Source organism: Pseudophryne corroboree, chromosome 5 (genome assembly GCF_028390025.1).
Source record: "Pseudophryne corroboree isolate aPseCor3 chromosome 5, aPseCor3.hap2, whole genome shotgun sequence".
NCBI classification, from domain to species: domain Eukaryota; kingdom Metazoa; phylum Chordata; class Amphibia; order Anura; family Myobatrachidae; genus Pseudophryne; species Pseudophryne corroboree.
In genome coordinates, this window is record NC_086448.1 from 470,217,327 (window position 1) to 470,245,127 (window position 27,801).

The window sequence follows — 27,801 nt, forward strand, 5'->3', positions numbered from 1 at the left end:
GACATACAGTAGACTTCCCCATGACCCTTCAGTGGAATATTTGGCAGAATTAAAATGCATTTTGCAACAGGCTAGGGATGAGGAAATCATTTCATCTGAAGTGTTACAGAAGTTGATTACCGAATACCCGGTGTCCCCACTGTTTTACACTATCCCCAAGATCCATAAGGACGCGCAGAGACCGCCGGGCAGACCAATCATATCTGCCCGGGGGTCTCTGTGCGAGCCGGTTGCGATCTTTTTAGATAGTTACTTGCAACCCTGTATACAGGGAACCTTTACTCACCTGAAGGACTCAACCACCTTATTACATAAAGTTTCCTCCTTTCAGCACATTCCAACTGACATCACACTAGCCACCATTGATGTCACAAGTTTGTACACTTGCATCCCTCATGGGCAAGGGTTGCAGGCAGTAAGGCAACTGATTACAGGCAATTCTGCATATACAGGCCCGGACATAGATCTCTATATGTCACTACTAGAGTTCACACTAACACATAATTTCTTTAGCTTTGACGGTCAATTCTATAGGCAGCTAACAGGGTGTGCCATGGGGTCTTCTGTGGCACCCTCGTTTGCGAATGCCTTTATGTGGGAGGTGGAACGCAATCTATTTTTCACTGACAGTAGGATTTCCAACAGATTATTTCTATATTACAGATATATAGATGATCTGTTTTTGATGTGGCATGGTGAGTGGCTGATTTGGAAAAGATTGTCGCAGAGCATAACATCTCAGACAGTCCAATAAAATTAACAATGGTCAGCAGCCCCAGCGAAATTTGCTTTCTAGACCTCAAAATAACAATTCAGGAAGGCAAACTGATGACATCGTTGTTTAGAAAAGCCACGGACCGTAATACCATATTGAGATATGACAGCTGTCATCCAATATCCACAGTGAGAGGTGTGCCCTATTCGCAGTTCCTGAGAGTATGTAAGAGCAACAGTAACACACAACAGAGAGACATACAATTAGATGAGATGGAACAGAGATTGAGATCCAGAGGCTACCCACGGTGGCTATTGGCTCAAGCAAGAAAAAAAGCAGAAAGTACTAATAGAGACGAGAGCCTCAAACCCAAAGAAGGGAAAGCACTGGGTGAAGTAATCCCTTGGTTCTGTGAATTTGATGTTCACAGCACCCAAACAAGTAAGGAAGCCAGACGTCTGTGGCCCTTGGTGGCCACAGATCCAGATTTACCAATGTTCCGACACCAACGGATCATGCCCAGCTACAAAAGAGGGCGTAGCATTAAAGACATGGTGGTAAAGACCGACATGTCTAAATTAAAAACCAACCCAGAACACTTCTTAAAACGAAAAAATGGGTGTTTCAAGTGCACGGGATGCACAACGTGCTCACACATGTCAGTAGGAGATCATATAGTGCCTCCATGCTCAGGAAAAAAGTTTCCCATAAGATGGCCCCTTACCTGCACCTCTAAGTTTGTGGTTTATGCGATCATATGCCCATGCGGCAGGTACTACATCGGCAAAACTGAGTGTGCTTTTAAAATCAGGATGGCACAACATAGGTTGGCAATAAGAAATGCCCTGGCCTTAGGCAAGGGGGACCAACCTGTGGCTAAACACTTTGTTGAGCATAGACATACAATGGCCACCTTTAAACACAGGATTATAGATCATGTGCCAGACTCCACGCGGGGAGGCAACAGAGGTAAAAAACTTCTGCAGCTTGAATCCAGGTGGATTCATAAATTGAACACCCTTAAACCAGCAGGTCTTAACGATAGTTTAGGCCTCATCAATTTCATCTAGGTCCGGTCGATATGAATAGAAAAATGAAAAAACCTAATAATTAAAATAAAAATTATAATTACAAATTTCGGTAGCACTAGTGATCACTCACATCTAGATTCACCATGTGAGTGTAGGGAGACTGTGATAACAGAATTGATCAAAGGGATCTATTAGCTAACACAAGGACAGGCAATAGATGTGAACTAGAAAAGAAAATATAACATCTGTAGGCACAATTGGGACATCTGAGAAACAGGCAGGAGCTTAATCACCATGTGTTTTTAATGGTAATTTTAGGCTTATTGTTATGGTTTGTTCACTTTTAGGTTGATTGCTGCTATACACTGCAAAAAAATTTTTTATATCACTGCATTATGCACTTTAATTCTCACGATTATCGGGGATCTTTAGAATATGTATTAAAATAATCAATATTGATGTTTGGAAGCCGTGTCATAAGATGGAATATTCACGGCGTGATGTACACACTGGTTACCATGGTTTCGTTGCAGATTGTTAGCTGGGTTGCTATGGACGCGCCTCCCGGTGCCGACGCGTCACTTCCGGTGAGACGCTGGTGACGTCACACGAAGGCCCGGGACGGCGCGGCCAGCGACACCGGACAGAGGGGTATGCACTGGAGGAGGGGGTAAGTGGTATTTAAAGTCACTGTTATTTGTTTTGCACTTATCCTGACGAAGGGGGAAACCCCGAAACGTAGATCACTGCACCAATATAGCGTGTTGCTATTTCACAAGACTCTGAGTGCCGCCTCTTCATTTTCAATTGGTATAGTACAAAGGGCATCAACCCTGGCGGAGGGCACCTGAGCAAGCCAGCCCCATAGCAGGGGTGGAGCCGAGTGCCGGAGCAAGATTTCTGGTTATATATATATATATATATAAACAATATTATGATGATTTGCCAACGCATGAAACCAAGTCAATCAGTTACCTGAAAATTAATCCAGATTACTAAAATTGGCATGTTTTTCCAAAATTGTGGATGTCGGGAAATACAGCCAATTTGAAATTGAGGGCAACAAAGTCACATTCAAGGAAAATTATGTGGCATTTTTCCCACTAAAGGTGAGATTTATCAAGCTTGGACGCAAGTAAAGTGGAGAGAGATAAAGTACAATTCAATCAGCTCCTGTCAATTTTCGAACACAGCCTGTACAATAAAAGACATTGGCCCTCATTCCGAGTTGATCGGTCGCAAGGCGAATTTAGCAGAGTTACACACGCTAAGCCTACGCCTACTGGGAGTGTATCTTAGCTTCTTAAAATTGCGACCGATGTAATCGCAATATTGCGATTACAAACTACTTTGCAGTTTCTGAGTAACTTCAACCTTACTCTGCCTGTGCGATCAGTTCAGTGCTTGTCGTTCCTGGTTTGACGTCACAAACACACCCAGCGTTCGCTCAGACACTCCCCCGTTTCTCCAGCCACTCCTGCGTTTTTTCCGGAAACGGTAGCGTTTTCATCCACACGCCCATAAAACGCCGTGTTTCCGCTTAGTAACACCCATTTCCTGTCAATCACATTACGATCGCCGGAGCGATGAAAAAGCCGTGAGTAAAAATACTATCTTCATTGTTAAATTACTTGGCGCAGTCGCAGTGCGAATATTGCGCATGCGTACTAAGCGGATTTTCATTGCGATGCGATGAAAAATACCGAGCGAACGACTCGGAATGAGGGCCATTGATTGGTTAGTACTTTCACTCTTATCACTCTTCACTTATCACTCTCTACTTTATCTATCTCCACATTTTGATAACTGTCCCCCAAAGTAATTTGCTAAAGGAGTTATCTCAACCTCAAAAGGTTGTAGGAACTTAAGGTAGGAAGCAACACTTCATATTTCTCTGAAACAGAGATGGATGGAATGTCAATTAGTTATTGAAATGCTAAAAAGATGATGTACAGTATGAAAAGCATTTCAAGATTGAATGATAAAATATATTTGGTTGGTTTTATATTGGTTAAAGTTACCTTCAGGAAAACAAATTAGACTATTTGTAAATGAAAATTAATCTGTAAATATTTCATTGGATTATGCTCATCTTTAAACTTGAAAAAGTCAGTTGGTCAATCTACCCTCAGATGACTCACTTTATTCATTGACCCATATCAATTTACCCTTTATCTGGGGCAGGTTAAGCCGAAAGACCATTTTTTTAGAAGACATTTTTTCACAGCCCTTTGTCATATACAGTATGTATTCTTATCATTTCAATTTACAGGAGACAACCTGAAATAAAGGTAGATGTTTTAATTTTACTTCAATTTTTTCTTTCCTGTGGAACAACATACAGTAAGTAAAAATTTACTCATATTACCCCACTCTTCCCTATGCGTTTTTATGCATTTGGACTCTTCTTCATCTGCTTATACATTGTGGGCCTAATTCAGAGTTGATCGCAGCAGCAAATTTGTTAGCAGTTGGGCAAAGCCATGTGCACTGCAGGGGGGGCAGATATAACATGTGCAGAGAGAGTTAGATTTGGGTGGGGTGTGTTCAATCTGCAATCTAAATTGCAGTGTAAAAATAAAGCAGCCAGTATTTACCCAGCACAGAAAATAAATAACCCACCCATATCTAAATCTGTCTCAGCAAATGTTATATCTGCCACACCTGCAGTGCACATGGTTTTGCCCAACTGCTAACAAATTTCCTTGTGAACAGTATTTAACATATTAGAAATATTCAAGGTTTCTTCCCAGGTTCATTCTTGGTCATTTGTACTTCATGCCCTATTGACATTTTGAGCTACGTCATCCACTACCTAACCTCCACTGTTTTTCCCTCCAGTTAAATGTATTCCTCATAAAACCTCTGCTAGAGTAGAAATTAGGATTTTCAGCATCCAGGGAAAGACGTAATTTGGCACCCCCCATAAAAAAATAATAGGGAAACAGAGAGAGAGAGAGAGAGAGAGAGAGAGAGAGAGGAGAGGGAGAGATAGAGGGGGGTGGGAGAGAGGAGAGGCATAGAGAGGGGTAGAAGGAGAGGAGATTGGAAGAGAGAGGTGGAGATAGAGATGGAGGGGGAGAGAGGTGACAGAAATAGATGGGGAGGGGAAAGAGATGGGAAGAGAAAATGAAAGGAGAGGGGGGAAAAGGACAGGCATTAGAGAGGGGGAGAGAGATGAGATTAAGAGAGAGTGGTGGTGAGAGAGATGGAGGGGGAGAGAGAGGCAGGAGAAGGAGGGAAAGAGAGAGAGGAGGAGAGTTGGCAGAGAGAGATGGGAGAGATGAGAAAGAGGGGAGGGGTGACAGAGAGCGATAGGAGAGAGACAGATTGGAGAGTGGAGAGAGTGAGAGGAGTGAGGGAGAGAGACCTGGGAGAGTGAAGAGAGGAGAGGGATGGGAGAGAATGGGGTGACAGAGACAGAGAGGGGTGGCAGAGCGGTAGAGATGGTAGAGAGGAGAGACAGATGGGAGAGAGAGAGGAGAGAGGGGTGACAGTAAGGGAGATGGGAGTGAGAGAGTGGTGACAGAGATAAACGGGGAGAGGAGAGAAAGGGTTGACTGAGAGAAATGGGGGGAGGAGAGAGAGGGGTGGCAGAGAGAGATGGGAGGAAGGAGAGTGAGAGAGAGAGAGAGAGAGAGAGAGAGAGAGAGAGAGAGAGACCGGGCTTGGAATGGCAATTAAACTAAATTTATCTTTACCACACACTGTGTCACAGATACAGGTTGTCACCAGTCACAGCTAATGCCAACAGTGACAGGTAGAATCTGGGAGCAGGTCCCCACACCAACAACCCTCTGCCTTTTAATGCTTTGTGCTTTGTTCAGCGCTTTATTTATTCAGACTGTGGCATACCTTACAATCAATCTAAAATTCTCATAGCAAAGCACTGTGTGATAAGCAGTGCTTTGCTATGAGGAGTTTAGATTGATTGTAAAGTCTGCCACAGTATGGATAAATGGAGTGCAGAGCTTCTAAGAGCATTGCAGGCATTCTTTACTACATTAACTAATCATGATTGGAGGTGATCACAGCAGGCAGGGGGGTGAGAGGATCTGTCCGAGGGAGACAGGCAGAGCTCTCAGCACCCCCTCAAATTTGGTTCCTGGGTCACGTATTCACTTAGTTGCGGCCCTGCCTCTGCACATGTTGGTATGCCATGAAACCATACAATTTGGAGACACAATGCAGGGTATTTTCTTTTACCCTGGAAACAGTCAACCACCAGTAAGTGCTCCTACCAGTATGTTCTTTCCCAGGCCTCCATGTTTCCCTACCATGCTATCCTCTTCACCTGTATCCTCATATTTCCCATCATCTCCCTTGTCCTCTCCCTCACTTAACTCTGCTTTGCCTGTGATTGCAATTACATGTGATTATTCAATTTTCAGGTATTGGTCCTAGAAGAGGATTAATGTTATGTGTGAGGTGCTTTTAATGCTATGTTGCTATGTTGTATTCTATATCGAGGTGCTATCAATACTGTATGGGTGATAACTTTATATGGGGGCTGGTGTAGGGGTATTAGTTATGGAAATGTTCTTTGTAGGTGGGTTAATAGTGTTTTCTTGTGGCTGGTACTGGGTAAGTGTTTGCAGTGGCTACAGTATATATTAAACAAGGGAAAACTTAATGCAGTTTGGAGTTATTGTCACTATTAATATATTGAAGGGCGTGTTAATGTAATATTTGGTCTACATTGGGCGTTATTTTTCTGGTCCTTTCTGGGGAAAGTAGTCTGATTTATTATATTTTCATTATATTAACGGGTGGTCTTCAGTATGCCGAATGTCGGGATCCCGGCGCACAGTATACCGGCACCGGAATCCCGACACCCGGCATACCGGCATATATTCTCCCTCGTAGGGATCCACGACCCCCCTGGAGGGAGAATAAAATAGCGTGGCGCGCCACCGTGCCCGCAGCGTGGTGAACGCAGCGAGCCTGCAAGGGGCTCATTTGCGCTCGTCACACTGTCGGTGTGCCGGTGGTCGGGCTCCCGGCGCCGGTATGCTGGTCGCCGGGAGCCCGGCCGCCGGCATACCATACTACACCCATATTAACTCTATGTTATGGCTGGTTGTGGAACAGAAAAAAGTCCATCATATGTGAATTTTACTTAATGTTATGGTTCTTTGGGATGAAGAGGTCTCTTTATTAAATGTCTGTTGTCAAATTAATGTCAGGATAGTTGTTTACATGTTGATGAGCTTTTAAGAGGGTGAATAGTACCAATACCATTTCTAAACAAGGCCCCAACATTCTAGAACTCAACCAAGCAGCAAGTTATATTAAAACAGTAGCAGGTACTGTAGTCAAGGCTGCTAGAATAGGTAGGAGAAGAGCACAGACTGACAAACTTCTGATTCTGGTGGGACCGTCTTGATTATGGCAGATTAATTTTTAGGTTAATTGGGAAGGTTTACCATAATTCATACAGTTTTGATCATGAAATGGGAGCTATGTGCGTCCGATAAACCATCTTTACTTAAATCCAGATATAGCAGACAAGAATTATTAAACCATGTGCTACCTTATTGTTTTACAAATATATTCCACAACAGGCCTGGTACAGTATGCTAGATCATAGAACTACAACTGCTAGTGTATGATGAAAGAAGAAGAGTGAGAGTTCAGTTCTCTTATGATTATGTGGTACAGGTTGAGTATCCCATATCCAAATATTCCGAAATACGGAATATTCCGATATACGGACTTTTTTGAGTGAGAGTGAGATAGTGAAACCTTTGTTTTTTGATGGCTCAATGTACACAAACTTTGTTTAATACACAAAGTTATTAAAAATATTGTATTAAATGACCTCCAGGCTGTGTGTATATGGTGTATATGAAACATACATTAATTGTGTTTATGTACACACACTTTGTTTAATGCACAAAGTTATAAAAAATATTGGCTAAAATGACCTTCAGGCTGTGTGTATAAGGTGTATATGAAACATAAATGCATTCTGTGCTTAGATTTAGGTCCCATCTCCATGATATCTCATTATGGTATGCAATTATTCCAAAATACGGAAAAATCCCATATCCAAAATACCTCTGGTCCCAAGCATTTTGGATAAGGGATACTCAACCTGTATAAAAGGGGCTGTATGGAATACATTTTTTGGCAAGGGATAGAGTTATATTGTAAAGCTTATATGGAAGGGCATACATGAGTGTGTTTAGTGCTTGCTATTGTTTCTGAAGTATTATATGTATGTGTACATGTACATGTCATTGCTGATTAAACAGAAAAAAAAACAGAATTACTGTTGGGTGTATTGAGGGCGAGTCTTTCAAATAAAGCATTATGTGAAAAGGTCACTGGTAATACCATGGGCCTTTTAGCATAGACAAATTGGGTGAAAAGGCAAAGCCAGTCTCTTGCTAGCACCATATTTTGGCTTTGGGCAGTGTCAGACTGGGGAAAGAAGGGCCCACCGGGGGAACACAGTGGTAGGGGACCAAGTTTAGGGGCATAGATAGTCTCCAGAGGGGGTGTGGCCAGCTGCCACATTGGTTTTCCTAAACATTAGAGCATGAGTCTTCAACATGTGGCCCTCCAGCTGCTGCGGAACTACACATCACATCATACCCTGCCACAGTTTTGCTTTTAAGGCATGGTAAAACTGAGGCAGGGCATTGCTGGGATGTGTAGTTCCGCAGAAGCTGGAGAGCTGCAGGTTGAAGATCCATGCATGGGCTGGGCCTTTTGATAAATATATTTAGTAAATACTGCTACTGCATACACGATAATGTATAACAGCAACAAGTGTAGACAATAAACCATAGTCATGTGCAGTATAAGGAAACATACTGTATGTATAATGTTTACTTTAAGAACATAGTCTAGAACCTGATTCCCCCTTCCCCCCCGGCCAGTAGGGCATACCAAGGGTTTCCTGTGTACCCCTGTGGGCCAATCCAACCTTGGCTCTGGGCCTGTCTGCAAATGTCGAGTATGTTTTTACTGTAGTTGACTAGTGTTTCCTACTTGAATTTAGACCCCATATACAGTGTGAATGTCTCAATGAAATTAATTTTTGTATTTTATAAATTGTTATAATGAAGTACACTTAGTCCCCATGTGGGGTCTACTAGAAGGCTGCAGAATGTAAATAAGTGCTGACCACAGGGAAGAAGCCATAACAAAATGACTGTGAGCAAAATGTTAACTATTTGCAAAAGCATCTAATTTATGCACTGAACACAAAGTTACTGTTACTCAGAGAATGGTTTAGTATGAGCTGAACAGGTCATTATTTTGTTTTTATGTTTTGTTGTTCTTATGTCTTGTGTGGCGAAAGCTGCACATTTTAACAACCACTGCCTGTGTGGCACCCCGAAGAATGGTGTGTGTGCCCCTTTAAAGCTTTAATGACAGGTATGCAGCAGATAGGGGAAGCACTGGCACAGCAGGAGTTAAGTGTGGACCATGGTCCGATCACATTATCTGGATACTGATGGCTGATTGAGCAGTGTAGTCTGGGAGCTGAGGAGTCTTCTGGAAAGAAGGAGGACTCTGCAGGAGTGTCTGGAGGTGCTGGACGCATGCTGAGCAAGTAGCAGAGTGGGAGCTGAGAATGGATGTCAACCACAGGGTCACGCTGGGACATTAGAGACAAAGCTATTTGTGCAAAGTACAAGTAAGATACTTACTGTAATTTGGAAAAGACAGTTATTGGTGCAAGTGAAAGTAAGTATCTTTAACTGAAAGAGACTGAGATTATTTAACGAAGAGACCTTCATTGCCAACTGAGTTATATTTGTCAGGAGACACTACCATCCCTTCGCTAGCTACATCTTCATTGAATAGAACTGAGATACATTGACATTATTACAGCCCAGGAGTCTTTATATTGTATATCTGTGTGCCAATTTCCCCATTGAGATACTCTGGGGGTCAATCTGACCTGATCACTCGCTGCAGTTTATCGCAGTGCAGCGATCAGGTTAAAACTGTTCATGCTCCAGTGCCGCTGCGTGCCGGTGCATGTCTAACAGTCGACGGCTGTCATTGCCTAGTGATCGCCTCTGGCTGATTGACAGGCAGAGGTGGTCACTGTGTGGGAGGGGGCGGCACGGTGGCATTCAGCCACCATTTTGTGGGCACAGTCCGGCCAACACAGGCATGGCTGGACCATGGGGGGACAGGCCGCAGCGGCTGCATGACATCACATGCAGCTTCTGCAAGCTGGGCAGCGATGAGTAGCTCCCGGCCAGCACGCAAAATCTGCGCTGGCCGGGAGCTACTCCTGAAGTACAAAAGCATCGCCGCTGTGCAATGTTTATGTACTTCAGCAACGGGGCAGGGACTGACATGCTGGGCAGGATAGCCCTGTGCTGGGCGTCCCCCTGCATGTCTGTGTTCCTGATTGTAGCTGTGCTAAATTTAGCACAACTACAATCAACTCGGACTGACCCTCAGTGTCTACTACAGGATTCTACATGAGCTCCAATGCTATTATCTTGTGAAGATTATACATTGGCTAGAGAAAGCTAGACATTTAGTATTTGTTATTGTCAGGTGTGTTTTTCATTACTCTTCTCATTACCATATTATAGATTGTGATTCCAATATGCTAATAGCTGTGATTCAGTTGATTGTATTCTGCATTTTGGAATGATCCATTGTGATGTGAAATGTAGCCATTTGTCTTCTCTTTATCCTTCTTTGATGTCCAATTATTTTTGTGATTATTCTTCTTTCATGCCAATTAACCAGTGACGTGCGGTGAGGTAAATGGCTGGGGAGGCACTGGCTAAACTGAGCAGCAGCACATGTATATAAACAGCAAAGGGGAAGTTATTTTCCGTTACAACCAGAGGTTTCCTAGAAGCAATTAAAAAAAAAAGGCCATCATCCTAAAGTATTATATTAATCTACATCTACTATTGTTTCATTTATTGCACCCTCTGTACAGTTTGTTCACATGTCCCTGCACTTACTGTACTTGCAGCAGTAGATGGATATATCACTATCATCCACTTCAATGTAAAGAGACACAGTACCATTGTACCCCGGGCAAATGGATACCTAGCAACAGTGCCGTAACTAGACATTTTAGCGGTGTGTGCAAGAAATGGCATCGAAGACCCCCACCCCTCTATGCAAAACAGGGGCAGTGCGCGCCACAGGCGTGCGCAAAAAATATAGGGGCGTGGCCACAAAATAATACCAATTCATATAACGGTGCACAGTAGTCTACATTATTCAAATTATGCCACACAGCAGCACCACTACACCAGGTAGAGCCCCTTTTACACATTACGGCGGATAGATTCCCCTTTTTACACATTACGGCAGACAGCGTCTCCTTTTTACACATTACGGCAGACAGCGTCACCTTTTTTTACACATTATGGCAGACAGCGTACCTTTTTTAGACATTACAGCAGACAGTCCCCCTTTTTTTACACATTACGGCAAACAGCGTCCCTTTTATACACATTACGGCAGACAGCGCCCCCTTTTTTACACATAACGGCAGACAGTGTCCCCTTTTTACACATAACGGCAGACAGTGTCCCATTTTTACACATAACGGCAGACAGTGTCCCCTTTTTACACATAACGGCAGACAGTGTCCCATTTTTACACATAACGGCAGACAGCGCCCCCTTTTTTACACATAACGGCAGACAGTGTCCCCTTTTTACACATAACGGCAGACAGTGTCCCATTTTTACACATAACGGCAGACAGTGTCCCCTTTTTACACATAACGGCAGACAGCATCCCCATTTTATACATTACGGCAGCCAGCGTCCCCATATTACACATTACGACAGACAGCATCCCCATTTTACACATTACGTCAGACAGCATCCCCTTTTTACACATTACGACAGACAGCGTCCCCATTTTACACATTACGGCAGACAGCATCCCCTTTTTACACATTACGACAGACAGCGTCCCCATTTTACACATTACGGCAGACAGCAGCCCCCATTTTACACATTACGGCAGCCAGCGTCCCCATATTACACATTACGGCAGACAGCATCCCTATTTTACACATTACGGCAGCCAGCGTCCCCATATTACACATTACGGCAGCCAGCGCCCCCATATTACACATTACGTCAGCCAGCGTCCCCATATTACACATTACGACAGACAGCGTCCCCATTTTACACATTATGGCAGACAGCACCCCCCATTTTACACATTACGACAGACAGCGTCCCCATTTTACACATTACGTCAGACAGCATCCCCATTTTACACATTACGGCAGCCAGCGTCCCCATATTACACATTACGGCAGACAGCATCCCCTTTTTACACATTACGACAGACAGCGTCCCCATTTTACACATTACGTCAGACAGCATCCCCTTTTTACACATTACGACAGACAGCGTCCCCATTTTACACATTATGGCAGACAGCACCCCCCATTTTACACATTACAACAGACAGCGTCCCCATATTACACATTACGGCAGACAGCATCCCCTTTTTACACATTAAGGCAGCTGGTCCCCCTTTTCACACATTGTGTCAGAAAGACAGGATAGATAGAGAGAGAGAGAGAGATAGAGAAAGAGAGAGAGAGAGAGAGAGAGAGAGAGAGAGAGAAAGATAGGTATCCTCAATGTGCAGGGTAAAGAAGTAACCTATAGGGCAATATGTGTTTTTTGCTCCTAACAACCCTGCAATCACCTGTTCTGTAGTCCTCTGGTGCATGTGAGCAGACAAGTGCTGCCATCCTCCCTCCACTTCCGAGTTCCGTGCACAACACAGCGTTAGCCTACGACAGCCTAATCAATCATTCAAAAGAGCTGATAGCTGGTAGTAAAATAAAGATAAGGGAAAGGACGCGACCTAAGCCAGCCAGTACAGTGCAGGATTGTGGAGGGAGAGAACGGCTCTTTTGAATGATTATGCTGTCCCTCGGCTGCTGCTGTGTTCTGCATCGAACTAGGAAGTGGTGGAAGGAGAGCTGCCGTTCGTTCCAGCCCACCCGCTGCCGCTGTCCAATGATTGACAGGGGTGTGCCTTGATGGAAGCTAAAGGCACAGCCCCCTGTCAATGAGGCAATTGAGCTGGTGCCGCTTTCTACTAGTTTTTCAATGGGCTTTTCCAGCCCGCGATTTGGCCCCGCCCCCTGCCCGCCCCCCTCTTCGGACACTTTATTATTGTCACTGGGAGGCAGCGCTCTCGCTGCCTCCCATAGAAATTTAGCTGCAGTGTCAGTCTAAAAATGATTAAAATAATACAAAGTAGTGTTTAGTATCTTCTTTGTATTATTGTAATCATTATGACAGGGGAGGCACTGCCTCCCCTGCCTCCCCTGACTGCACGTCCCTGCAATTAACCAATCATCATTCTCTATCCAGCGTTCAGTGCAGCTCAATAAAAAGACATCCTGTTGGAATTGCTGACTCGCTCCTGTTTTGTATTAATTTATCTTATCTCTCTGATCACTGTCCTACAGAACAAGGTAAGGGGAGAAACATTTCGGGGAAAGGTCCATCACATAGCCACTCAACACCTCTGATACCTCTCTCAACCACTTTGAAATACCTACCAACCTCAGGGTTTTAACACCTTTAATAATACTAGTGAAAGACTAGTTAAACTTATCTTTATAAAAAAATATGAAAAACCATTGTGACACACAGTGCATTATCCATTATATCACTAATTCTCAGACACACAGTACTTAATGTGAAAAAAAATGCTTATCTTTACCACTGATGATCACAAGTCTCCAATGTAATCAAATACAAATTTTCATATAAATTGAAGCTTACTGTATCTTTTGACTCCAGTTTCACTGAAGGTACAACAGCTGAGGACAGGTAACACTGCAATCTACCATTAGTTGCAAGAGATAAAACTTACCACCTAATTCAGACCTGATCGCTGTTGTGCAAAATCACAAGGCAGCAGATTATCGAATGTCTGCGCATGTGTACGGATTATAATGCGCACACGCGGGTCCAAACTGTGAAAGAAATCAGCGTCTTTTTTGATCGCTACCCGTACGCAGGTTGATTGACAGAGAGCAGACGTTTGGGGGAGGAATTAGTCCTGATTTCTGAAGGCAACCTTGTTCCTTCTTGCAAATACACCTGGGATGTTATTCTAAATGAATAAAAAAAATATAGTGCATTACACTAAAAAAATTAAGTTTAAATGGCAACTCACCTAGATCAGTCGCTGACAGTGGGATTGATTCAGATGTGGTTGGAGTTGCTATCACTGCTGCTTCCTTGAAAGCAGCAGTGATAGCGCTATATGGTAATGCAGCAGGAGGTGTCTATGCTTGTAACAGATCCCTCCTGCTGCAGTAGAGACCTGTGTCATAGAATGCAGCATCAGATCCCTGACTCACCATTGCGGAGCTTGCAGCACACATGGTGCCACACGAGTCGCCGGTTGCAGAGGCCAGGAATCCTCTTCACTACCCCAGTGACATGCCTCTGTTTTCAAACAAAAAGACAGGAAACAGCGCTTCAAAAAAATAGTGCTTGAACTGCTGCTGGGGTGGTCACCTCACCCCCAAAGATAGATACAATATAGTAGGGTTTTGCAGCTGTGCGCACCTCTGGGATAATAAGAACCAATTATTTATACTGACTGCAAACCATAGAGTTCATTAATTCAGTCCCAAGATCTACAAATGTTCAAATGTGATTCCTCTTCTTTATAAAAACTTCTAAAGCAGATAGGTACATGCTCATTCACATAGAAGAGAACGAGAAGGGTATAAATAGTGTGATACCATTCCACAAAATTTTATTTAATCCACAATAACGTTAAAATTAATATATATCCACCAATAAAGTGCCAGTGTGCATACCGGATAGTGTGGGGTGTTCAAAATGCCCACCCAAAAACACCTGATGGTATAACAGCTCCTCCCCGGGTTCAGGATACTGCAGCAGTTCAGGGGTGGACGTCTTAATACTTCACACTGGTAAAACAATCTGGCCTCCAATGCATTCCTGCTCACCCAGGAGCCTTTATCATGGTGTGTGGTAGATTAGGGGCAGTGTCATTATATCCCCTTTACTATGACCTGATTGGTCAGGGCCAGATTCAATTTAATTAAGTCCCATTTACCTGTTATTTTAATCCCCATTCTTATCCTCATGCACAGAGTTTACAAACAATAATGATCCAATCTTATACATACAGATTAATACATAGTTAAACATAGTTAAAACTCGCCGTGCGTTCCATTTACCCCACTAGTGGAACGCACGCTACTTCCGGATCCTTCGGTGCACAGCAGGGTCATCTAATTCATACTAAACTCTGCGTGTGTTCCACACATCCCGCAGTGGAACGCACGCTACTTCCAGATCCTGCTGCACATGACAAGGTCATCTATTCCATCATCATGAACTATCAGACCCTGCGTGCGCTCCACTTGCCTCGCAGTGGATAGCACGCTACTTCCGGGTCTGACGTCACATGTCCCCGATCCACAGATCGGTAAACTAGATCCAATTCTATTTCCCCTAAAAATATGTTTAGTACATTATACATCTGTAATATACGGTGTGTTCTTAATAAAGTGGTGAATAATATAAAATCATATGGTTTATTGAACCGCAAACGTCACTTCCGCTTTTTAAAGCCGGAAGCGCCTGTGGATATATGAGATGGAATAACTCATATTAGATTCATATGCGGTTATAATTAATACATAATATATTAACACCCTACCCACTTTTAAAAATGATGGCAATTAAAATACAAATTAAATACAATTTCATTGTTCTTGAACTGCAGACATCACTTTCACTTTTTAAAGCCGGAAGTGTCCGTTAAAATATACATAAAATGAAATATCTTCTATTAAATTCATAATTAGTGCATAATAGCACCATACCCACTTTTAAATATATGAATTATAACCCCTTAAAATTTATATTACAATCCAATTATCAAATTTACATAATCAGGAAAAAGAGGCATAAATTTACATATTCTAAAAGGAGAGATGGATATGGGGAAGCAGAATAAAAATCTTAAAAAACACTTTAATTCAAAGTCTAAATTTAACCCTTTCGGAGCCAAAGTGTTCATATCGCATATCCATTTCATTTCTACCTGTGCCAACCTTTCATCTATATTATTTTTTCTCCAGTGATTAGTGATTAAAGTGATTAGGAACTGAATGATTTTCAACCCCATTTTGTATATTTCGTACATTTTCTGCCCATCGGTCTTTTAATGATCTTGATGTCCGACCTTTGTATTGTAATCCGCATGTGCAATCAATAAGATAAATGCAGTTCTTTGTATTGCAGGTAATAAAAACATCAATTTTATATGATTTTACTGTAACCATGGAAGTAAAGTGTTCCAACTTACTGGATTGCAGTGTATGATACCTGCACATTTTACATACTCCACACCTGTGGAAACCTTTTGTTTTTATACGATTAGAGCATTTCGGGGGTATTGCTCTCTTTACCAACTTCTATCTTAAGTTGGGTGCTTTTCTAAATATAAACTTTGGATGCTCTGGTAACACTTTTTTAGGATGGGGTCCCTTGCTAATAAATGCCAGTGTTTGGTCACTATTTTTTCCATTTCCTTGTATTGGCTGTTATATGATGTAATAAAGGGAAGGGTAATAGGAGTATCTCCACTTTTATCTTTAGGTACCAATAAGACATTTCTGTCTACTGATAATTCCCTAATCTGTTTATCAATAATATGCCCTTCATACCCTTTTGCTACTAACTTTTCTTTTAATTCTCCTGCTTGTTCTTTGTATGTGGCTATGTTGGTACAATTACGCCTAATTCATTTTATCTGACCTTTAGGTACATTTTTAATCCAATTTGGATGGTGATTACTCGTGGTAGGTATATAGGAATTACTGTCTGTGGGTTTAAAAAAAAGTTTTTGTTTGTAAAATTCAATTTTCAATATATAATGTTAAATCTAAAAAATTAAGCTCCATGTTACTAATATTAAAAGTCAAATGTATGTTAAAATCATTAACACTCAATTCTCCACAGAACAATTCCAGATCTTCCTTATTCCCTTCCCAAATAAAAATAATATCATCAATAAATCGGTACCACAATTTAAGATTTTTTAAAAACCGATTATTATGCCAGATATGATGTTCCTCCCATGAATCCATAAAAATATTAGTGTAGGAGGGTGCAAATCAGGTACCCATAATGGTACCTTTTATTTGCTTATAAAATTTGCCATTACACTAGAACACATTATTATTTAAAATAAAAATGTGGTTAAAAATCATTCAGTTCCTAATCACTTTAAAGAAATCCATAAAAATTTTTGTTTTGGAACAAAAAAAGTGTTGGGAATCAGTGCAGTACAAAATCATTGGGGGAAAAATAATATAGATGAAATGTTGGCACAGGTAGAAATTTAATGGATATATGATATGAACACTTTGGCTCCGAAAGGGTTACATCTAGACTTTGAATTAAAGTGTTTTTTATGATTTTTATTCTGCTTCCCCATATCCATCTCTCCTTTTAGATTATGTATATTTAAAGAAATTATTGCATATATCTTTGGAATACTTTTAAGTAGTTATGCCTCTTTTTCCTGATTATGTAAATTTGATAATTGGATTTTATTATCAATTTTAAGGGGTTATAATGCATATATTTAAAAGTAGGTATGGTGCTATTATGCACTAATTATGAATTTAATAGAAGATATTTCATTTTATGTATATTCAAACGGACACTTCCGGCTTTAAAAAGTGGAAGTGACATCTGCGGTTCAAGAACAATGAATTTGTATTTAATCTGTATTTTAATTGCCATCATTTTTAAAAGTGGGTAGGGTGTTGATATATTATGTATTAATTATAACCCCGTATGAATCTAATATGAGTTATTCCATCTCATGTATCCACGGGCGCTTCCGGCTTTAAAAAGCGGAAGTGACGTTTGCGGTTCAATAAACCATATGATTTTATATTATTCACTCCTTTATTAAGAACACACCGTATATTACAGATGTATAATGTGCTAAACATATTTTTAGGGGAAATAGAATTGGATCTAGTTTACTGATCTGTGGATCGGGGACATGTGACGTCAGACCCGGAAGTAGCGTGCGTTCCACTGCGGGGCAAGTGGAGCGCACGCAGGGTCTGATAGTTCATGGTGATGGAATAGATGACCTTGTCATGTGCAGCAGGATCTAGAAGTAGCATGCGTTCCACTGCGGGATGTGTGGAACACACGCAGAGTTTAGTATGAATTAGATGACCCTGCTGTGCACCGTAGGATCCAGAAGTAGTGTGCGTTCCACTAGTGGGGTAAATGGAACGCACGCCAAGTTTTAACTATGTTTAACTATGTATTAATCTGCATGTATAAGATTGGATCATTATTGTTTGTAAACTCTGTGCATGAACATAAGAAGGGGGGTTAAAATAACAGGTAAATGGAGCTAAATTAAATTGAATCTGGCCCTGACCAATCAGGTCATAGTAAAGGGGATATAATGACACTGCCCCTAATCTACCACACACCTTGATAAAGGCTCCTGGGTGAGCAGAAATGCGTTGGTGGCCAGATTGTTTTACCAATGTGAAGTATTAAGACGTCCACCCCTGAACTGCTGCAGTATCCTGAACCCGGGGAGGAGCTGTTATACCATCAGGCGTTTTTGGGTGGACATTTTGAACACCCCACACTATCCAGTATGCACATTGGCACTTTATTGGTGGATATGTATGAATTTTAACTAGTGATGTGCACCGGAAATTTTTTGGATTTTGTGTTTTGGTTTTGGATTCGGTTCCGCGGCCGTGTTTTGGATTCGGACGCATTTTGGCAAACTTCCCTGAAAATTTTTTGTCGGATTCGGGTGTGTTTTGGTTTCTTTTTTTTTTTTTTTTACAAAAAAACCTCAAAAACAGCTTAAATCATAGAATTTGGGGGTCATTTTGATCCCATAGTATTATTAACCTCAATAACCATAATTTCCACTCATTTCCAGTCTATTCTGAACACCTCACACCTCACAAAATTATTTTTAGTCCTATAATTTGCACAGAGGTCGCTGGATGGCTAAGCTAAGCGACCCAAGTGGCCGACACAAACACCTGGCCCATCTAGGAGTGGCACTGCAGTGTCAGACAGGATGGCAGATTTAAAAAATAGTCCCCAAACAGCACATGATGCAAAGAAAAAAAGAGGCGCAATGAGGTAGCTGTGTGACTAAGCTAAGCGACCCAAGTGGCCAACACAAACACCTGGCCCATCTAGGAGTGGCACTGCAGTGTCAGACAGGATGGCAGATTTAAAAAATAGTCCGCAAACAGCACATGATGCAAAGAAAAAAAGAGGTGCACCAAGGTCGCTGGATGGCTAAGCTATGCGACCCAAGTGGCCAACACAAACACCTGGAACATCTAGGAGTAGCACTGCAGTGTCAGGCAGGATGGCAGATTTAAAAAATAGTCCCCAAACAGCACATGATGCAAAGAAAAAAAGAGGTGCAATGAGGTAGCTGTGTGACTAAGCTAAGCAACCCAAGTGGCCGACTCAAACACCTGGCCCATCTAGGAGTGGCACTGCAGTTTTCTAGTGAGAGGATGAGTGCTTCCATCCTCATGTGAATCTGAACCACTAGCCATGAACATAGGCCAGGGCCTCAGCCGTTCCTTGCCACTCCGTGTAGTAAATGGCATATTGGCAAGTTTACGCTTCTCATCAAACGCTTTTAATTTTGATTTTTGGGTCATTTTACTGAACTTTTGTAGTATACTTGATGACACAGAGGTAGAGCAGTGGACTACTGTACCGTACTGCTATATATATACTGGTGGTCAGCAAAATTCTGCACTGTCCTCCTACTATATACTGCACACAACTAAAATGCAGCATAGGTATGGATGCATAGTATACTTGACGACACAGAGGTAGAGCAGTGGACTACTGTACCGTACTGCTATATATATACTGGTGGTCAGCAAAATTCTGCACTGTCATCCTACTATATACTGCGCACAACTAAAATGCAGCACAGGTATGGATGCATAGTATACTTGACGACACAGAGGTAGAGCAGTGGACTACTGTACCGTGCTGCTATATATATATACTGGTGGTCAGCAAAATTCTGCACTGTCCTCCTACTATATACTGCGCACAACTAAAATGCAGCACAGGTATGGATGCATAGTATACTTGACGACACAGAGGTAGAGCAGTGGACTACTGTACCGTACTGCTATATATATATATACTGGTGGTCAACAAAATTCTGCACTGTCCTCCTACTATATACTGCACACAACTAAAATGCAGCACAGGTATGGATGCATAGTATACTTGACGACACAGAGGTAGAGCAGTGGACTACTGTACCGTACTGCTATATATATACTGGTGGTAAGCAAAATTCTACACTGTACTCCTACTATATACTGCGCACAACTGAATTGCAGCACAGGTATGGATGCATAGTATACTTGATGACACAGAGGTAGAGCAATGGACTACTGCACCATACTGCTATATATATATATACTGGTGGTCACAGCAAAATTCTGCACTGTCCTCCTACTATATATTACAATGCAGCACAGACATGGAGCGTTTTTCTGGCAGAGAACGTAGATATTTTCAGCACACTGAGCACAGATATTTGCAGCACACTGAGCACAGATATTTGCAGCACACTGAGCACAGATATTTGCAGCACACTGAACACAGAAACTGAGAGAATGCACCCACGTCCTCTCGCTATCATCTCCAAAGCTATCATCACTAATTTTAACGTTATTGTGGATGAAATAAAATTTTGTGGATTGGTATCACACTATATACACCCTTCTCGTTCTCTTCTATGTGGATGAGCGTGTATCTATCTGCTTTAGATGTTTTTATAAAGAAGAGGAATCACATTTGAACATTTGAAGATCTTGGACTGAATTAATGAACGCTATGGTTTGCAATCAGTATAAATAATTGATTCTTATTATCCCAGGGGTGCGCACAGCTGCAAAACCCACTATATTGCCTCTGTTTATACAAATGGAGGCTGTCGCCACCTCCCAGACGGTAGCAGACTGTCAATCACTCACGGCCTGCTGTCATCCTGTGTCAAAGGACCCATGCAGAACAGGTCCTGTGCATGTGCTAAGTACCGATAATCAGTACTTTGCAGCAAAAGCCGCATAAATATCGCTGCATATACTGGGGGCTGTCCAGCACAGGCAAGGCCATCCAGTATGTGTGGCACCGCCTGATGATGCATCTGCAATTGCATTGCGGATGCATCAAACTAAGGTTGACCCCCTGGCAGTGATGCTCTGTCAGGTGGTCTGCCTTGATTTTTTTTAATTAGAGCGGCTGCGTGACATAACAAAACTCTCCCGGCACACCCCCATTCAGTCCGCCACACCTCCGCAATGTCAGATCGCCGCCCCTTGAATGCCCGGCGCTGTCAATCACATTTGCAGCCGCATCCTTCTGCAATGTGTAAGGTCGCGCAGGCGAGATATGTGCGCAGTTATCGATGCAGGCAAACTGCTCTGTGGGCCATATCAGCGGCCAAGTCTGAACAAGGCCCTCTGTTCACATTCTCATTTTATTGCAGGTGTAATGTGAACATTTTCACAAGAGTTTAGCAATATGCTCTTGTTGGTACACATGTACCAATAACAGCTTATCCCGGCAAAGTGCTGGTAGCTTATACTTATCACTTTGCTTCCTGGCCAGGTCCAGTGTGAATATTTGCCCTCATTCCGAATTGATCGCTAGCTGCCGTTGTTCACTGCATAGCGATCAGTAAGAAAAAATGGCTAATCTGCGCATGCGTATGCACTGCAATGCGCACGCGCGTCGTATGAGTACGAAGTCCTTTGTGGTTTTGCACTGGTTCTAGCGACGATTCCAATCGCTCAGCCGAACGCAAGGAGATTGACAGGAAGTGGGAGTTTCTGGATGGCAACTGACCATTTTCTGGGAGTGTTTGGAAAAATGCAGGCATGGCCGGGCATTTGCTGGGTGGGTATCTGACATCATTACCGTGTCACTCATCGCAGCAATCATCGCACAGAATAAGTAACTTCAGGGCTGGTCTTGTTCTGCACAAAATGTGTTTGCTGCCGCATGGCTGCACAGGCGTTCGCACTTCTGCAAAGCAAAAATACACTCTCCCGTGGGTGGCGAATATGTGTTTGCACTGCTGTTAAAAGTAGCTAGCGAGCGATCCACTCGGAATGAGTGTCATTGTGCATGTAGGCTGTCAGTCTTCGCATGCATCAATGGGGGTAGAAGGAGAATACTATTATTGGCTAACACCATCTAGACAGATTCTTGAGTTTGGTAATTCTATCCAGTGATCAGCACCCATAGAAACCTAAGGGTGCTATGTTTGTAGTTGCAAATGGAGGGACTGTAGCCCCTTGTTACATTTTAAGAATCCTAAGATTTTGCAGGGTTCCATCAAAATGAGCTGGGTTTTTTTGTGTGGATTTCCTGAAATTTTACTTGAATAAATATGCTCCTTAGGTATCTTCCTTCAGTGTCATGGCACGTAAACAAATGTACACAATCTCAATTTATAGTAAGCTGGCTAGTGTATATTCAAGTGAAATAATCAGAGTGAAATCTAATAAAAATGAAATGTGCTTATCTCCTGTTTTCACTGAGAAAAAAATATATAATATAAATGATGTTGGCAGAAAAATCACTCATCTGAATTGTGCAATTCAAGACAACAAGTTGAAGGATCAATTCTTTTTTTCAAAGATGAAAACATGGATCACATATATATTCTTCACCGTGGCATATTGTTAGCTAGCAGGTCATATAGGGATATTTGGTAGTAAGTAGAGATGAGCGGGTTCAGTTCCCTGAGAACCAAACCCTACCAGACTTCACTACCCGAGCCCAGATCCAAGTCTGGCTCGATTTTTCCCACCATACTTGGAAACGAGAACGAGGCAAAACGTCATCATCCTGCTGTTGGATTCTTGCGGGTTTTGGATTCCATATAAGGAGCTCCAGGCATTTGAGAGTGTAGTGAGAGGACGTGTCTCTGTCCTCAGTGTCTGTGCGGGTGGGAAAGTGGGGTGGCGATTCCAGTGCTGTCTTGTGCTGCTCAATCCAGTGTAGTGTCTTATGCTGCATCAGTCCAGTGCAGTGGTGCTGTGTTGTCCTGCATCAGTACAGTGGTAGTGTCTTGTGCTGCATCAGTCCAGTTACAGTGGTGGTGTCCCCTTCTGCCATATGTCCAGTGCTGCTGTATAAGTCCAGTCCAATGGTGCTGTGTTGTGCTGCATCAGTCCAGTGGTGGTGTCTTGTGTTGCATCATTCCAGTCACTGTGGTGGTGTCCTCTGCTGCAATATGTCCAGTGCTGCTGCATCAGTCCAGTCCATTGCAGTGGTGCTCTGTTGTCCTGCATCAGTCCAGTGGTGGTGTCCCTGTGCTTCTGTATAAGTCCTGTGGTACTGGCATATTAGGGGGTCATTCCAAGTTGATTGCTCGCTAGCTATTTTTTGCAGTGCTGCGATCAGACAGTTGCCGCCTATGGGGGAGTGTATTTTCACTTTGCAAGTGTGCGAACATTTGTGCAGCCGAGCGGTAAAAAAAAGTTTTGTGCAGTTTCTGAGTAGGTCTGAACTTACTCAGCCGCTGTGATCACTTCAGCCTGTCCGGTCCCGGAATTGACGTCAAACACCCGCCCTGCAAACGATTGGACAAGCCTGCGTTTTTCCAACCACTCCCTGAAAATGGTCAGTTGACACCCATGAATGCCTTCTTCCTGTCAATCTCTTTGCAGTTGGCTGTGCAAATGGATTCTTCAGTAAATCCATCTCTCAGCACCGATCCACTTTGTACCTGTACAATGCGCCTGCACATTGTGGTGCAAACGCATGCACAGTTATGCTGACTTTTGACCTAATCGCAGCGCTCCCAAAAATAGCTGCCATATAATTCCAGTGATACTGCCGTATATGTCCAGTGGTACTACCGTATAAATCCAGTGGTACTGGGGAATAAATACAGTCCAGTGACACTGCTGTATAAGTCCAGTGATACTGCCGTATATGTCCAGTGGTACTTCCGTATAAATCCAGTGATACTGCCATATATTTTTAGTGGTACTGCTATATAAATCCAGTGGTACTGGTGTATAAATCCAGTCCAGTGATACTGCCGTATAAGACCAGTGATACTGCCATATAAGTCCAGTGATACTGCTGTATATGTCCAGTGGTACTGCTGTATAAATCCAGTGGTACTGGCGTATAAATCCAGTCCAGTGATACTGCCGTAAAAATCCAGTGATACTGCCTAATATTTCTAGTGGTACGGCTGTATAAATCCATTGGTACTGGCGTATAAATCCAGTCCAGTGATACTGCCATATATGTCCAGTGATACTGCCGTATATGCCCAGTGGCACTGCTGTATAAATCCAGGGGTACTGGCGTATAAATCCATTCCAGTGATACTGACGTATATGTCTAGAGAGACTGCTGTATATGTCCAGTGGTACTGCCATATGATTCCAGTGATACTGCCGTATATATGTCCAGTGGTACTGGCGTATAAATCCAGTAGTACTGGTTTATAAATACAGTCCAGTGATACTGCCGTATAAGTCCAGTGATACTGCCGTATATGTTCAGTGGTACTGCCGTTAAAATCCAGTGGTACTGGCGTATAAATACAGTCCAGTGATATTGCCGTATAAGTCTCGTGGTACTGCCATATAAGTCCAGTTCAGTAGTGCTGCCATATAAGTTCAGTTGTGCTGTCCTGAGCTGTATATTATTTATTCCAAATAAAGGGGTTATTAATATTTAATCCAAATAATTTTTACAGGGTTTGTCCTTTGTGGTGTAGAGGTATGCTCTCCTGTGCTGCATTTTGTTATATAACTCAAGAAAAATAATGGAGAACAAAGGAACAAATGGAGTATAAAATAGGGAAAAATCAAGAACCACTTCCTCCTACTTCTGCTGCTGTCCCTGCTGTTGTTGCTGCTGGGAGTCGATCATCATCCCAGAAGGGAAGTCGGAAGACCACTTGTACTATTTTAACTAAGCAATTGACTGTCCAACAGTCCTTTGCGAGGAAGATGAAATATGACAGCAGTCACCCTGTTGCAAAGCGGATTACCGAGGCCATAACAGCTATTTTCGTGTTTGACGTGCGTCCGGTATCTGCCATTAGTGCAGTGGGACTGCAGTGCCACTCCTAGGTGGGCCAGGTGTTTGAGCTGCACACTTGTGTCGCTTAGCAAAGTCATCCAGCCACCTCGGTGCAACCTTTTGGTCTAAAAACAATATTATGAGGTGTGAGGTGTTCAGAATAGACTGGAAATGAGTGGAAATGAATGTAGGAATGTAGGATAAAAATTACCCCCAAATTCTGTGATTTTAGCTGTTTTTATGATTTTTTTTAAAAATAATACAGATCCAAAACCAAAACACGAAAGGGTGGTTTTGGCAAAAGCAATCTAGATCTAAAACACTAGCATGGAACCAGAACCAAAACCAAAACACAAAACACGAAAAGTGCCCCCTGCAATCTCTACAGTAGTAATAAAGCATACATTAAAAGTCACTCATGATACACATGTAAAATAGTATCACTATTATTCAGTAACAGCCTGTAAGTGAGTGAATAATGAAAGCTTAAAAACTAGTCTATGAAGACATAATTTGTTGATGTCCACAAAAAATATGTTAATGTAGAGGGAGAAAGGGGATATGGGAAACTTGAGCACAGGTGGTGAAATATGATATGACACTGAATGAATTGGAAAAAACCACAGTAGTTTAGAATTTAATCCTTCATTGAAGGATAATATAGCAGTAACTCATGTGGAGGTGCACCCCTGAGAGTGAACACTAGTATACCAAAAAAGAAGAGGAAAAGACTCTCGTTTTTGGGGGGGCACTCATTGAAAAATATTGCATAAAATCTAACTTTTATTAATTACCATTAAAAGCTGTTGCCACCAACCAGGACTGGGACAAATTGTATTTGTCTCGTTCTGTTAGGGGACTGTTAAGGCTAACTGTTGCAGGACCTAGTGTCAGTATTTATCATATTGGCCCTGACTGCGTCAGGCATATCTCCCCATGGCGTGTTCATACCACACGCAAACCTAGGTGTGTTTTTTTTGTCATTTTTTTGTTGTTTTCTATTGTTTTGTCATTTTTGTATTTATGTGTGTATGTTTTTGTCCCAGTCCTGGTTGGTGGCAACAGCTTTTAATGGTAATTAATAAAAGTTAGATTTTATGCAATATTTTTCAATGAGTGCCCCCAAAAAATCGAGAGTCTTTTCCTCTTCTTTTTTGGTACACAAAAAATATGTGTTAGAACGTTGAGAAAAGGACATCCATTTAAAAAATAAAGGGTTATTTAGCTCTCATCACAATTGATGATCCAAACTGCATCCTAGGACTTGGGGGGTCATTCAGACCTGATCACTCGCTAGGGTTTTATTTTTGCACGGCTGCGAGCAGATAGTCGCCGCCCATAGGGGAGTGTATTTTTGCTTTGCAAGTGTGCGATCGCATGTTCAGCCAGCCCGTACAAAAAGTAGCACAGAACTTACTCAGCTGCTGCAATCACTTCAGCCTGTCCGGGGTCGGAATTGCCAGGACATGCCTGCGTTTTTCCAACCACTCCCAGAAAATGGTCAGTTGACACCCACAAATTCCTTCTTCCTTTCAATCTCCTTGTGATTGGATGTGCAAATAAATTCTTAGTACAATCCATCACTGGGCAACGATCCGCTTTGTACTTGTATGACGCGCCTGCGCATTGTGGTGCATACGCATGCGCAGTTCTGACCTGATCGCAGCGCATTGAAAAAACCTAGCATGCGATCAGGTCTGAATGACCCCCGCAGTGTTGGATCATCATCATCTGCGATACCACTGGCTAGTAGCATGACCCATGGGGTCACACAAGTCGGCCACCGCAGCTGCTAGCTAGAGGCCAGAAAACCCCCAACCTCTGATGGAGATCCTGGTCTCTTTTCTGACCTGCAACGCTGGCTACATTTGTGATGATACGGATTCTCTGATCACTCAGGTAAACAGTTTAGTAAAGTGGCAAATGCCCTTTATTGTAAATATACACACACAGCATCCAATAACATTAACAATTGCAAGCCAGGATGGTATCTTACTTATTAAGTCCCCACAGTAGTATGTGATTACAGATGCCTGCTTACTCCTGCTGTTACATGCTGGTCTCGGTTCTGTGTCCCCTGGCCTGGGATACCAGCTCACACAGCGTCCTGCACCACGGATTCTCGCCACTGATGGCACCACGATGCCTAGTCAGTGTCTGCACTTCAGAAGCACATCCACTCTCTGACCTCCTGTGCAGATCTCTCCCTCACCAGAAGAGCTCACCCCTCTTGTTATACCCTCCCCTGTCTGTTCATCACACAAGCTGGTCAGTGAGGAGGTCACAGAGGAGTGGAGATGAGGTGTCTGGGCTCCTGTACACAATGGGGTGTATAGGATCAGATTACCTGCAGGCTCATACATAACCTGTTTACTTCTCATCCTAATCACGTTTGATTATACAGCTAGGGGACTTACAGTACAATTAATTGTTTACCATGTTAAATAACACTCTGGCATAGACTTATTCCTGTTAATAATTACACACATTGAAAACAGTATAACCAAATAAAATACATGTTCCAAATATAACAGATAAAATATAACTGTACAATATAATAACACAATACAATATTGATTAGCATATAACTAAATACATACTGGCAATTAGTTGAATCCGTGGGTAGGACCAGGGCTAGGAAAGTAACCATGTGGCATATACCACTGTGCGACACGATGCGCTGGCTGTGTCGTCACAACATTAATGATCCGAACTGCATCCTAGGACACAGTGTTGGATCATCATCATCTGCAATACCACTGGCTGGCAGCAAGACACATGGGATCACACAAGCCGGCCATCACAGCTGCTAACTAGAGGCCAGAAAACCCCCATCCTCTGACAGAGATCCTGGCCTCTTTCCTGTCCTGCAACGCTGGCAACATGCCTCCATTTTGACAAA